General features: G+C 49.5%; 1 protein-coding gene across 2 annotated transcripts in view; it reads left to right on the top strand.

Moving 5' to 3' along the window:
- Window positions 1-1083: 1083 nt before the first annotated feature.
- The window catches only part of Tiam1 (TIAM Rac1 associated GEF 1), a 350431-nt gene continuing 338121 nt past the window's right edge, over window positions 1084-13393 (top strand). For both annotated transcript variants that reach the window (XM_060370704.1, XM_060370703.1), the window contains exon 1: window positions 1084-1246. The gene's annotated coding sequence lies outside the window, so the exon portion shown is untranslated. The remainder of the gene's footprint in view (window positions 1247-13393) is intronic.

Genomic DNA, 13393 nt, shown 5'->3' with positions numbered 1-13393 from the left:
AGTATCCTCTGACTAGAGCCTCTTCTGTAAGCCACTACACACATCTTCAAGACTGGTAGTGTTAACCCTGCAGTCTGCTCCTCCCACTCCAGGGGGCAAGCTGGGTTAGCTCTAAAGCGTGGGAAGGCTCTGGCCTGGATTAGGGGAGCAGTTTTACCACCAGCTTTAATGTAGGCGAGTCTGTTTGCAGCTCACAAGACCTTGAGAGAGACAACCTGGAACAACTGCCAGGACTTTAGAGACCCGAGGCAGGTGCGACCTCCTCGGTTGTGTACAACGTCCATATGAACGTGAAGCTCGAGTTCGCTTGCTGGACACTGGGCCCGCGAGGCCTGAACCATCCAAAAGAGGCCACAGTGCCTACCTAGAGTCTGCTTAGTGTCCGACATCCTCCGGCTCCCACAGAAGGGAACGCGCGGAGATTCTGTCTCACCGAAGTAAATTCCTTTCTCTTCCTAGAGCCAGCCACAGGCCTCCTGAGCTAGACCACGTGTCGCAGGTACAAGGTTTTTGGCTCTCTGCCTCCCCCGCTCGGTTCCCCCTTCGTCTCTGCCTTAGGTGGCAGGAAAAGCCTTTACCTCCGACCAATCCCACTGCTGAGGAGCCGCGCGCGCGCGCCAACCCCAGCTCATTCGCGCACGTCATTGGCCACCTCCACCTATGCACGGTGACAGGCAGCTTCACGGACCTATCGGAGGAGGAGGCGGAGGCCAGGCGGCCCTCCCGGAGCTGCTTTGTTAGGGGCTCCCTCGCTTTGGCCGGTGCCGGCACGCTCCGTTATCCTTGCCGCGCTCTCTCTAGGCTGCTCCGCCGGAGCGTCGCGCCGAGGCCTCCGGGAGTGTGCAGCGCCGGCATCCTTCCAGCTACAGGGTCCAGCCGGGGGCCGGGATGCCGCTCAGGTATCCAGCGTGCGCCTGTTGTCACTCTGCAGCCCAACTCTGAACGCCCCGCTCCCGTGTCCTCCGCCTCCGATTGGCTGGCCGGAGGCGGAGCGATTGTCCGCAGCTCCAATCGGAGCTCTCTTTCCCACGGGCTTCCGAGGCCCCGCCCCCGAGGCCCGCTGGCCCAGGAGCCCTGACAGTTCCCATTGGCAGACGGCGAGCGGGCCGGAGGGCTGAGCAGCGCCGCTGCCGTCGGGCGCGCAGCTCTGCAGCGCCGCGAACGCTTCGGCGACCGCAGCCCCAGGGGCCCAGCGGCCCCGCATTGTGCCGGGCCGGGTCGCCGAGATCCTGGAGGAACGTCACAGGTGAGTACCGCTGGCCGGGGGGGGGAGGGGGCGGGCCGCCTGGCCAGAGGCTCCACGCGGGATGGCGATGAGAATGCCTGGAGCTGCCGTGCCCGTAACGGGCACGTCCTGACTGACTCCCATCCTCGCATACTGGGGCTCCCGGTGGGTCCTAGCTCCCCCAGATCGGGCTTAGCTTGTATTGTTTTCGTGTGCACACGCTTGGGAGGTGGGGGGTGATCTGGGGACGGAAGGCACATCGCGATCGCGCGAAGGAGCGTGCAGGAACCAGGCGAGGCAGCGGAGCCCAGGGGCTGGCGCCGAATGCAAGTGACAGTGTCCAGGCGTTGGCATTCGATCTTTCGGGCAGCAGGAGGTCAGCGTTGACCTGCGGCGGCCTCATCTCTATGCTTTTATCGGCTGATTTTTAATCAACTTCAGGGAGGGCGTGTGTGTGTGTGTGTGTGTGTGTGTGTGTGTGTGTGTATGCCTGGGTCTATCTGTTTGTGTGTCTCGGTCCCTGACTTGGGCACTTGCGGGCCTGTCCCTTCGCCAACGCTGCCGGGTGTTCACCTTGGCCATCCGTGCTGCGCTCGGCGTCGGGCACACCGCGGGAGAGCCTTGGGGGCGTGTACTCGGGGCGAAGGACCTGCGGTGGGCGAGGGAGGGGGCATTTAAAGAAGCATCCTACGGGTAGGCACACAATGACTGGTCCAGGTGGTGAGGCTGTGCTTTACGTCCGCGCATCGGATCCCATCCGGGCCTGATCCTCTCGGCTGCTCTGCCGCTCCGATGCCTGTGCGCCGTGAGGCTGGCCAGCGGGCTGGAGACCCGCGCGGGGCTCGCTTTTGTTTACAGACCTCGCCACCGGGCGAGAGGTGCGCCCTCAAGCCCGGGCCACTGCCGCGTGGCCCCTAGGAGCCAGAAGTTGATGTGTGTCTTCAGGTGACGCCCCCTCCCCGGGTCTCCGGCCCGAGGCTTCCCACCAGCCCTGCCCCGCCTCGCGCGCTCTGCACTTGGGAGCGCTCATGTCTTCGGCCCCGGTCGGTGGAGACGGGCAGTCCGGGCGCGGACCTCGCCACGCGCCTCCCTTTCCAGTCGCATCCTCTGGCCGTCCTCCAGGGTCTAATATCTGTCGTTTTCCTGCGAGGTGGCTGGCAGGTTTTGAAGGACGTGCGCGAGCCCTTGGGAACACTGCAATCCGTGTGTGCATCTGTGGTGGTACCGGTGCGGTCCCGCGCAGCGGCCGGGCGGCATCCAGGTGTGTCTGAGCGTCCCGGCTCCGGCGTCGGTCTGGTGCTTGCTGACTTGGCGCACACTTTGAAAGCTGCACCAGAGGTTGAGAGCCTGAGTCTGACGTCAGAAGAGTCGGGACAGCCAGTTCCTGCTGAGTGTTGGTTACCAACTGGGTGATTCTGGCAGAGCCGCTTCGTGGGTTAGAGCCTCAGTTTGTGCGCCTGTAGAGTGGAGGTGCGGGTCCTTTTGAGGGCCGCTTGCTGTGATGAAATGACAACGTAAAATGAACTGCATGATAACCACCACATGGGAAACACTGAAGTTATGGTGGTTGTCTGTTGAATCTACACACAGCGTAGCTCCCTCTCTCCTTCCATTTTGTGGGCTCTTCTATCCCCATTCTGTTACACCAGGCAGAGGACTTCTGTGTTCAACTCCTCAGGACTCGTTTCACTTGGTTCTAGATTAATTATTCTTATCTAATCTCCCAAGATGCCTTTTGTGTGTGTGAATTTCCACTGGGTTCTAGTTGTTTCCCGCTTCTTTCCTAAGGCCGTGTGTGGCGCAGACTTGGACTTGGAGGAGGGAAAACCCATCCAGGTGGGGAACCTTTGCTGGTTGAACCAATAGCAGTGAGTGCTGGGGGGGGGGGGGCATTGAACAAAGGGCTGTCTGGAGAGAGGAAGGGACGTCCCCGCACAGGTGAAATTTAATATGTCTTGTAGCTGGAAAAGTTTGGAACATCTCTAGGCTCGGGAATAGGGTCTTGTGAGAGTTGGGCACCAAGCGGTAAACTTCGAAGCCGCTAAGTAATTATCTTTGACTAGAGGGAAGTAAAGGCACGAGGTGGAGGCTGTCTGAGCAGGAGCGTGGAAGCGGAGGATTGGTTTCACTGAGTAGCTCCAAGCTGACAGTTTGACTGGGGTTTTCTGTTCTTCTCCTGGCTCTTGACCTGTAATTTTTTTTCTGGGCAAAAATGAGAAGACAGTTTCATATTGGAAAACAAAACAAAGAAACAAACAAACAAACAAAAAAACAAATCAAAGAACAAGCCATAATCAGATAAATAGTTAAAAAAAAAAATCTTAGGACTGTTGACAGACTCGAAGATGTTCCTGAAGAAATACGCACCCTATTGGCTTTTGGGTGCAAGCTGTTGAGCTGGGTCCCCAGAGTGCATTCTTTCTTTGAATGTAGACCTCGAGGCCTTTGCTAGCCAAAGCAAGTAAGCAAACAAACGCCAGCCAGGCGAGAGACTTGCAGTGCGCCCTGAGGTTGCAGGGGTTCCTGCCCACAGCTGCCAGCCCCTCTCCTCTCTCTAATTTCCTGGCCCTGTGTCAGTTAACCGAAGTGGGCACTGGCAGCACGCAGACGCCATGTGCTGTTACAGCGAAGAGGCTGGTAGCATTCTTACCAGGGGCACCCATTAGTCAGCATGATAACTTGTTTAAAGTTCTACTCCCAGGAAGGGTCCTAGACCTCTCTGAACTCTCCCGAGAATTCTCCAGCTCTTTGGGATGCCGAAGCCCCATACTCCACCCCCTGCTGTTGTCAAGGATTGCATCGGTTGGGGGCCTAAACTTAAAAGGGAGCCAGGTTAGGAAATCTCATTAGCTGACAGTTTAACTACACTCCAATGCTCATCCAAAGAGCCAGGACAAAGACTTCTCCTTGTCTTGTGCAGTTCCTCTCACCCGGCTTCATCCAAGCCAAGTGGAAAAGCTGGGCTGATCCCCAGCTTCCCACCCCAAAACTTCTGAGGTTGTTGAGAACCCTAGACTTTCTGGACACCTAGCCAGACCCGCATACACACACACACACACACACAGTTGCCTTTCTAAATGGAGGAAACAGGTACAGGGTTTAGAGTTCTTCACTTTCTTGTTTTCTGTGGACTTATTCACCTCAGTAAGAGATCAGTAAAATCAGGGCTACAAGGTCATGGCTGTCTTTTTCTCCCATCATAATTATATCAAATCTTTTCTCTGTCAACATGTATTTTATGTAACTTCTGTGCCACATCGCTTACCTGAGAATATTGAGGCAGAATAAATGAGGCACTTAGAAATTAACTGGTCCCTAGCAAGGAGCAGACGGAGCAGGAAAAAAATGGTTCTGTGTAAACGGGTACAAGACATTACTAGTCAGGCAGTTCCCCCTTCTGTGCCTTGGCACCTTCTTCCGCACCCACCTGCATAGGACTGTCTCTGTTCCCTTGTTCCTCAGGGACCTCATTAAACAACTCACAAGGTCCTGGGCTGCAAGGATGGGGACTAGGAGAGATTGCTCCCGGTCTAGTAGGCCATTCCAGAAGACCTCATAGGGCTTTTGTTAGCTGGAGGAGTTCTCCCAGTTGCAAGGCAGTGGAGTAGCGGGCTGGGCTCACTGACAGTGTAAAAAGTAGAATGCTGGGGTATGAGACGGGAGAGCAGATGAGTTGTCTGCAGTTGAAGGAGGTTAAACAAAGAGTGATGATTCATGGAGAAGGTGGGGGAGGTTCTGGTAGCTGAGCAGAGCCTGCAGAGTAGGCCAAGGTCTTCGGGGCTGGGTCCTGCCACAAACCTTTCTGTGAAGGGGGATTTGGCTTGGGGGACGGGTTATCCCAACATTTTTGAAACTTAGGATACAATATGATATGAAAGGTGCCTGATGTTTTTCTTCTGGGAACAATTTAAGTTGTGAAGTAGGAAAAAAAAAAAAAAAGAAAGAAAGGTGGGTTGTGTTTGAAAATAACAAATTAGCACCTTCCCCCAAATAACCACCATTTATTTGTTCCAGTTTCTGCTTCCATGGAGCTTGGAGTTACTGAAGATGCAGGGACTAGTGTTGTCCCTTTATTTGCAGTTTTGCTTCCAACCGTTTGTTTCAGTTACTCTTTGCTAGTTATAGTCTGAAAACATTAAGTATAAGGTTCTAGAAACACATTGCATCGTTATTATTGTTGTTATTATTTTGAAGTAGAGTTTCTCCATGTAGTCCAGGCTGTCCTTGAACTCATTCCCCATCCTGCCTCCGCCTCCCAGATGCTGGGATTTCAGGATGTGCTGTCATACCTGGGAAAGTCCTTTTTATGGGGACGGGGCGGGATCCTCAAGTATTAACTATCTTTTGTTAAGGTGTGTGGTTGTGATTATTCTCTTTATTTATTTTAGAAGTGCTGGAGTGTAACCCATGGCCTTGCAGATGCTAAGTTTCACCGCTGGCCACACCCTGGGACAGCTTGTCCTGGTTATTGTTATTTCTCCCCACCCCCTTCATTCTTCTGACTCAGGATCTCATTTTGAAGCCCTGGCTGTCTTGGAACTCACTATGTAGACCAGGCTGACCTCAAACAAACTCACAGAGATCTCTCTGTTTCTGCCTTTGGAGGGCTGCAATTAAAGGTGAGTGCCAGCTGGCTGGGTGGTAGTCTTGAAATCCAAAAAAAAAAAAAGGTAAGCACCATCATTCCTGGCTGTGCTCTGAATTTCTTACTGTGTCTGTTTACAAATTAAACTTAGCATGAATCTGTATTGTTGGAACAGACATTGTGTGTGTGTGTGTGTGTGTGTGTGTGTATGTATGTGGTTGTATCCATGGATCCCTTGGTCAGTTTGGTTTGGAACTGTCCTGAGCAGGAGGTCTAGTCTGTCCACTGAAGGTAAGGGGACCTGCTGTATACATGCGTGTGAGGGAGGGCAGGAAGACTGCAGGGTGCCTGAGCTCACACCTGGCTGAACATGGATGTGGGTAGAAGGGCCACTAGGCTCAGGGCCTTCAGTTGCTCTTCATTAAAAGCCCCAAACACACTTCTGTCTGTGGCAGTGAGGGAAGACAGGAAATCCTGTAGAAACAGGCTGCCTTTGTGAAGGCTGCCACTGCTGGGGACCTCTCCCACCTCCCCCTGCCACTTTCTCATCTTCCTTAGAGCCCCAACCTCATAAACACAGATCAGGTCTACTTCCTGCCCCAGACTTCCCATGCCAGCTTTGCAGAGGTGATAATGGGCCCAGAAACCTGGCAGGTCAGCCCAGGGAGGTGGGAGGCTGTCAGTGTGGGGCCCAGTCTGGGAATGTTCCCCTTGGAGGGCTGGGAACTCTGGAGATGGAGTTGGTGGGGAGGAGGGCTGGAGGTGGAGGAGCGCTTCTCAGCCCTGGTGGGAGGCAAGGCTGGTTGCTTTGCAGGCTGTCCCCATCCTCCTACTTAGTGGGAGGCTCCAGGGTCTGTGGGAGGGATCTCATGCTCTAGCCTGGCCTTCCCAGGGCTTTTTTTTTTTTTTTCTTCAAACCTCACAATGCTCTATTACCAATCCTGTGGGTTTTATTTTATTTTATATATATATATATATATATATATATATATTTTATATATATATATATAATTTATTTATTTATTTATTATTTATACAGTATTTGACCTGCATGCATACCTGCATGTATGGCTGCATGCCAGAAGAGGGCACCAGATCTCATTTTAGATGGTTATGAGCCACCATGTGGTTGCTGGGAATTGAACTCAGGACCTTTGAAAGTACAGCCATTCTCTTAAACTCTGAGCCATCTCTCCAGCCCCGGTTGTTTGTTTTGTTTGAGACATTTTTGCTATATAGTCCAGGCTGACCTTGAACTTGTGATCCTCCTGGCTCAGCCTCCCAAGTGCTGGAATTCTAGGTGTGTGCCACCAGGCTGGGCTCAGGGATTCTTTTCGTCCACCTGCAGCCTGGGCTGGCTGGCATGTGTGATTGGCTGCATTCCATAGGTGCTGCCTTTCCATGGAATGGTCTCTAGGGACTCTTGGGTTGGCTCCTATCAATTTTCAGGCACCCAGCAGACCATGTGCTGTACTGCACAAGCTGCCTTCAAGCTTAGGACATTCTCAGGCCTCTCTGGTGCTGGGATCACTGATGTGTGCCACTGTGTATGGCTTAGCATGATCTTTCTTTCATGTGTGCCATGTATGTCTGGGTATGTATTCATGTGTGTATGTGTATGGTTGGGCTCATGAGATGGAGACTGACTTTGTCTGTCTTGACCACTTTCCCCTTTATTTATAACGAGTCTCGGCTGAGCCTGGAGCTTGCGCTGGTTAATCTAGCTGGCCAGCCTACTCTGGGGAAGCCTTTGTCTTGCCTCTTCTCACCACTGAGCAGTGGGGTCACAGGTCGGCTTTCAGGGGAACAGTGGTCCTTACATTGGTGTGGCAAATAGCTCATCCGCTGAGCTGTCTGCTGAGGCCCGGCATGTTGTGTTCTATGCTCCCTTCCTGTGGCAGCATGTATGCATAGTCCACCCCTTTTTATGAATGGGCAATATTTCACTGCTTCCATAGGACATGCTTTGTGTATTTTGATGGCTGTTGGGGTCACGTCCGCCTTGCTGCTGCTGTGAATGGCTGTGGCTATGACAGTAGAGTGCCATTTGTTTGGCTTTTAACATTTCTTTTCTGTGCCTGGGCTTAGTGGTGTTGTTCAGCCATATGATAGTTCTCTTTGCTTCTTTGAGGACACACCAGGTGATTTCCACAATGGTTGCACTTATCTTGCCTTCCCATCAGCAGTGTCTGAGACTTCAGATTTCTCCACATCCTTGATGACTTTTTTATGTCCTGTTAATTAAAACCAGTCTTAGAGAGCCAGGTTCCTGTGGGTTTTGATTTGCATTACTCTGATGATAATGTGGAGTGTCTTTTTGGTGCTTGGTGTCTAATTGAGTATTTATTTTCTTTCAAAAACACCTATTCAGACCATCGCTGATTCCTCAGCTGGCTCTCTTTTAGTTGGCTGTAAGAATTCTTTATCATTAATTTGTTCATTTGTTTGCTCTGGTGATTTGGGGCCTTGCGCATGCCTGGCAAGCATCTTCCTTGCACCCTGGCTGATCATTTTGTGATGTGGCCTGTTTACTTACTTTCTCTGTTATGTGAATGGTGATTTAATTTTGCTGATAATGTTCTGTGTATGTTGTTCTTTTTCAAGACTGGCAATCAAAAAACCATGTTTTCTTGATCATAATTCCGTCATAACTGTTCCTCTACAGTGCAGTGGATTACTAGATTTATGTTTTTCCTGTAATTCTGGTTGTGTAACAAAGTTAAAAGGTTGTGTTAAGGTGCATAGGAACCATTTTAAATTACTGATTCACTGGCTGGAGAGGTGGCTCAGTGGTTAGGCACTGGTTGCTCCTCCAGAGGACCCTAGACCTGGCCCTAGCACCCACATGGTGGCTCACAACCCTCTGTGACTACAATTCCAGGGGATCTGATGCTCTCTTGTGGTCTCTGAGGGTATAGGCATACATGTGGTGAACAGAAATGCATGCTGGCAAACACTCATACAAATAAAATAATAAAACCCTACAGAGTTCACACTTTGAAAGGAGCAATAGCAGCCGGATGGTGGAGGCACACCCCTTTAAACCCAGCACTTGGGAGGCAGAGGCAGGTGGATCTTATGAATTCAAGGACAGCCTGGTCTACAGATCGAGTTCCAGGACAGCCAAGGCTACACAGAGAAACCCTGTCTCAGAAAACAAAAACTAACAAACAAACAAAAAGGAGCACTACTTTACTTTAGAAGATCTGTCAGGGCTGGGGAGATGACCAGTGGGTGAGCACTTGCCATGCGAATGTGGGGGCCCAAGTTCTGATCCCCAAGAATCCAGTACAGCTGTGTCTCAGCAAGGTGGAAGGTGAGCACCAATGACATCCCACAGGCACACAGGCACACACATGTACGTGCACATATGTGCCATACACGTACATAAAGAGGCACATACACCTACATGCTTATACATGTCATATACATACTTATATGTGTTACACCATACATATGTGTCATACACAGACATGCATATACTGTCATACATATACACATAGAAAGGTTAAAAAAAACTTTAGTGAGTGAATTATTTTATTTATCAAATTGAAGAAAATTTTTGCAAAATGGACTGCCTTTGAGGATAGATTTATTTATTTACTTAATGTGTATGAGTGTTTTGCTTGCATGTTTGTCTGTGCACCATGTGTGTCTAGTGCCCACAGAGGAATGAGGAGGGCATCAGATTCCCTGGAACTGGAGATGCAGACAGTTATGAGCCACCACGTGGGTGGTGGGAATTGAACCTGTGTCTCCAGAAAAGCAGCAAGTGTTCTTAACCACTGAGCCATCTCTCTAGCCCTGGCTGTTAGATTTGCATGTGTGTGTGTGTATGTGTGTGTGTGTGTGTGTGTGTGTGTGTGTGTGAGAGAGAGAGAGAGAGAGAGAGAGAGATCAGGACATGGATTTTTACTCACGGCCAGCTTGCTTCCATGGGGCATTTAGCAATGGAAGCAGTTTTTGGTTGTCTACTAAAATGGTTGTGTAACAGGAGGAAGACAAAACATGCTTTTAAGTGGCCTGCACTGCACAGAAAAGTTCTTGCACAGCCAAGAACTCACTTATGTATGGTTGTGTTGAGGTACGAACTGTGCTGGTTGAAGGACATGATACAGTGTGTGTGTGTGTGTGTGTACATGAGGACCCTGGGCCTCATAGATGTAAGATCTCTACCACTGTTTTGTGTCCTGCCCCAGCTCCAAAAGTATCAGAAATCACAGTGACATACTAAAGTTATGTAGGGAAGAAGCATAGTATGCTTTCTTTGTCTTTGCAGTTGATCCTCTTATTTTTTTTATGTTTTAATTTTTTAGACAGGGTCTTATTATGAAACCCTGGGTGGGAGCCAGGCGGTGGTGGCACATGCCTTTATCCTAGCACTCACAGAGGCAGAGGCAGGCACATCTCTGGGAGTGTGAGGACAGCCTGGCCTATAAAGCAAATGCGGGACAGCCAAGGCCACACAGAGAAACCTTGTCTTGAAAAACAAAACAAACAAACAAAAACAACAACAACAACAAAAGAAAATCCTGTCTGGCTTAGAACTCCATACATAGACCTGGCTGGCCTTGAACTCAGAAATCTGCCTGCCTCTACATCTGCTTTGAGTTATTGTTTTGTTCTAAATGAAGTGAATTTTTTTGTATTTTTTTTTTTTAATGGTGGGATGTTCTTAGGGATTAGGCATGTTTTCCTGTGTTCAGACGTCCCTGTACCCGAGAGACTGCCTAGCTTATGACTGCAGGGCACTGCTGTGCCGCACAGTGTCCCTTCCCCCTTCATGTCTGCTGTGCATAGGATTGTGGCGGAGCAATTCTGCCCCACTCTCATGCCAGCACCACCCTTCTGTAAGCAATTCATTGAGCATTGGACATATTTGCAGAGATATATTCCAGGTGCCATTCAAAGGTCTACTGTGACATCTTAGAAAAGTTTTATGAATATTAGAATAATTATCTCATCCTGAATTCCATGATTAAAAATTATAATTCGAATGCCACAATTATATCCAGTGAACTTTCACATTTCATTGTAATTTAAGAAATTAAGACTTCGTAGCTATGGTTTTCACTTAACTAAGCAATTTAACAAATTAATTATTTAAAAATAGATTTGAAAAATTTGCCCCCGTTGTTTTCCCTCCTACTTCCTTTTTGGCAGGTAATTGCTTTAATTTGGGGGTTGCATCTGCATGCAGCCTGGGCTCTGTGAATTCTCACCAATTGCATGGAACAATTTTGGGTAGCTTCCTTCAGGGGGAGCTTTGACAGATGGGGTCCAAGCTAGATGGCATTCACCTGCAGTAGCTGCTGCTTGCTTGCTATCCGGAACTCAGAATTGTCATTCGAGGACGTCATGGTTAAGCCTGCTTTGTTCACTGAGAGCAGTTAATGTAGCTTAATAGAGTGAGAGGAGATGGGACAGATTTAAACTGCTGCAGCACTTCTGACCCCATCTGCTGCAGCAATGACTTCATGGGCCTCCTACAACTACAGCCTGCTGGAGTGCATGGCTCTTTTCAGCCGAGGGAGCTAGCTCTGCCAGGATCCCTGGGCACTGTCACAGCCACCACAGGGAGACTTGGAGGCCTCACTGAGCCTGGAGTCTGTGGCTGGGTATGTTTGCCAGTCTAGTCTTGTTTTGGGCTCTTGAGATTTGGACGGTTAGTATGGCTCAGGCTGGCCTTGAAACTCACTGAGTATCCAGGCTGGTTTAGAGATCATGATTCTCCTGTTCCCCATATCCCAAGGCTGAGATCATCGGTGTGTACCACCAACTGTATTATTTCTAGGTTGTGGTACTACTGGGAATTGAACCCAGGGCCTCATGCATGCTAGGCCAGTACTTTTCCTTTCAGCAGTCTCTGGGGCCAGCAGGGGGTTTATAAATCACTCTTGCTATAGTAAGGTTTCATCTTGGAGAAGGCCTTTCTTGGAATTCTGCAAGACAACTTCAGTAGAAAGTGGCTGAAGTTTGTATTTTTTTTTGTCTCCTGACCTATAGATACAACGGAGATGTCTTTGAATTTGCTCCTTTGATGTGGGTAAAAGCTCTCTGATCTCTGGCGGTGTTACCCAGGCGATGGCCTTTGATCACCTGGGCTCACGCTTCTCCCTTCTCTCATATATGCCGTGTTTGTTTGTTTTTTTATTCTTTTTCTTTGCCTAGGAGAGTCTCCCAAACATTCTATTAATGTTTTCCATCCTCCTTATAATTATGTTTAATCACTACAATTTCTTTTTATTATGTCAGATGGGAAGGTACTCATTGTAAATATTTTTAAAGTGTGTTTGAAGTATTGAAGTGTGGTCCTTTTTTTCCCCCCTGACTATTTTTATAAAACTAAAACAAATGGGACTTTGATAACAGAAAAGTCACAGTACGGAATATGCGTGTCCATCGGCTGTGAGAAACTTAACTTTCCAAAGTTGTATTTCCCAATTTTGCAGTCCACTATGTGGTGTGTGGATTAATGGCAAATGCTCCGATCCTCAACAAGAGGCTCAGGAGGACAGAGGATGCTGGGACGGGGCCCGCAGAAAGGTCTAGTGATTACATCTGCATGGAAGGATTAGCCTCACTGGTGCTCAGCCCCCGGTGTGTGTTAACCTTTCAGAATCGATGACCTCCTTCTCTTTCTCTGTAGCCACTGATCTTTTGTGCACGGCTCCAGTCACACTTGTGTTCGGTGACCTCAGCTTTTCTCTAGGATTGCTCTCTGGTTTATGAACTGTCCCTTCTTAGTCGATGAGGAAACTACAGCTGGCGTAAATGTGATGCTGGAGCCACAGCCAGGCAGCCTGTAGATCTGAGGTGGCGGGGGACTGGGGAGCAAAAGAAAACGGAAAAGAAAAGAAGAAACAAAAACCCCAACGGTGTTGGACCACTGCCCCTCTGGTTCTGGGTTGAACCCTGCTGTGGCTGGATTTTCTTTGCCATGGATGCTTGGGACCTTAAGCCCTAAACCAACCTGCAGAAAACCTGGGTAGTAAGTTAGTGGGTAGGAAATAATGGGTGTCATGAGGGTGGCAGTATGGACTGGGGACAGGTGGGGGTGATGAGCCGAGTTCCCAGCCTCACACGGTAACTTTGCTGTGCTTGGAGGTGTAGGCTGATCTACAGTGGGTAGGAGATGATAGAGGGTGTCATGACCCACGAGCAGGTGGGTAGAGGGCTGCGGGAGATGGTCATTGCACAGGGATGAAGGCAGCTGAGTGTGGAGAGGGAGCATTGCAGCTGGAGCTCCCACAAGGTTCTCTTCCTTCCGGTATTCCCAGTCTGTTTTTGTGGACCAGCACATGCTGTCCAAGGGACTTTGTTGTACAAATGAGCCAGATTTTTTCAAAATGTTTTTGACAGCTACATGAATTAGTGAGACCAATAACAAATATCATCTACATTCCTTGTGTAGTAGGAACATGGTGATTGCTTTGTTGGTTTCTTTCTCTCATATCTTTCTTTTTTCCCAACTCCATACTTGTTTTAGCTTCATAGAGGCCACGCTATATTTCGTCTTCTTTCATGTAATGCGGAAATCGTTACAGGTTGATGTAACGTTTCATCAGCCTTTAAGGCAGCCG

The sequence above is a fragment of the Meriones unguiculatus genome, chromosome 17, assembly GCF_030254825.1.
Source record: "Meriones unguiculatus strain TT.TT164.6M chromosome 17, Bangor_MerUng_6.1, whole genome shotgun sequence".
Classification (NCBI taxonomy): Eukaryota; Metazoa; Chordata; class Mammalia; order Rodentia; family Muridae; genus Meriones; species Meriones unguiculatus.
The sequence above is the reverse complement of the archived record's forward strand: the minus strand, read 5'-3'. Positions and strand labels throughout refer to the sequence as shown.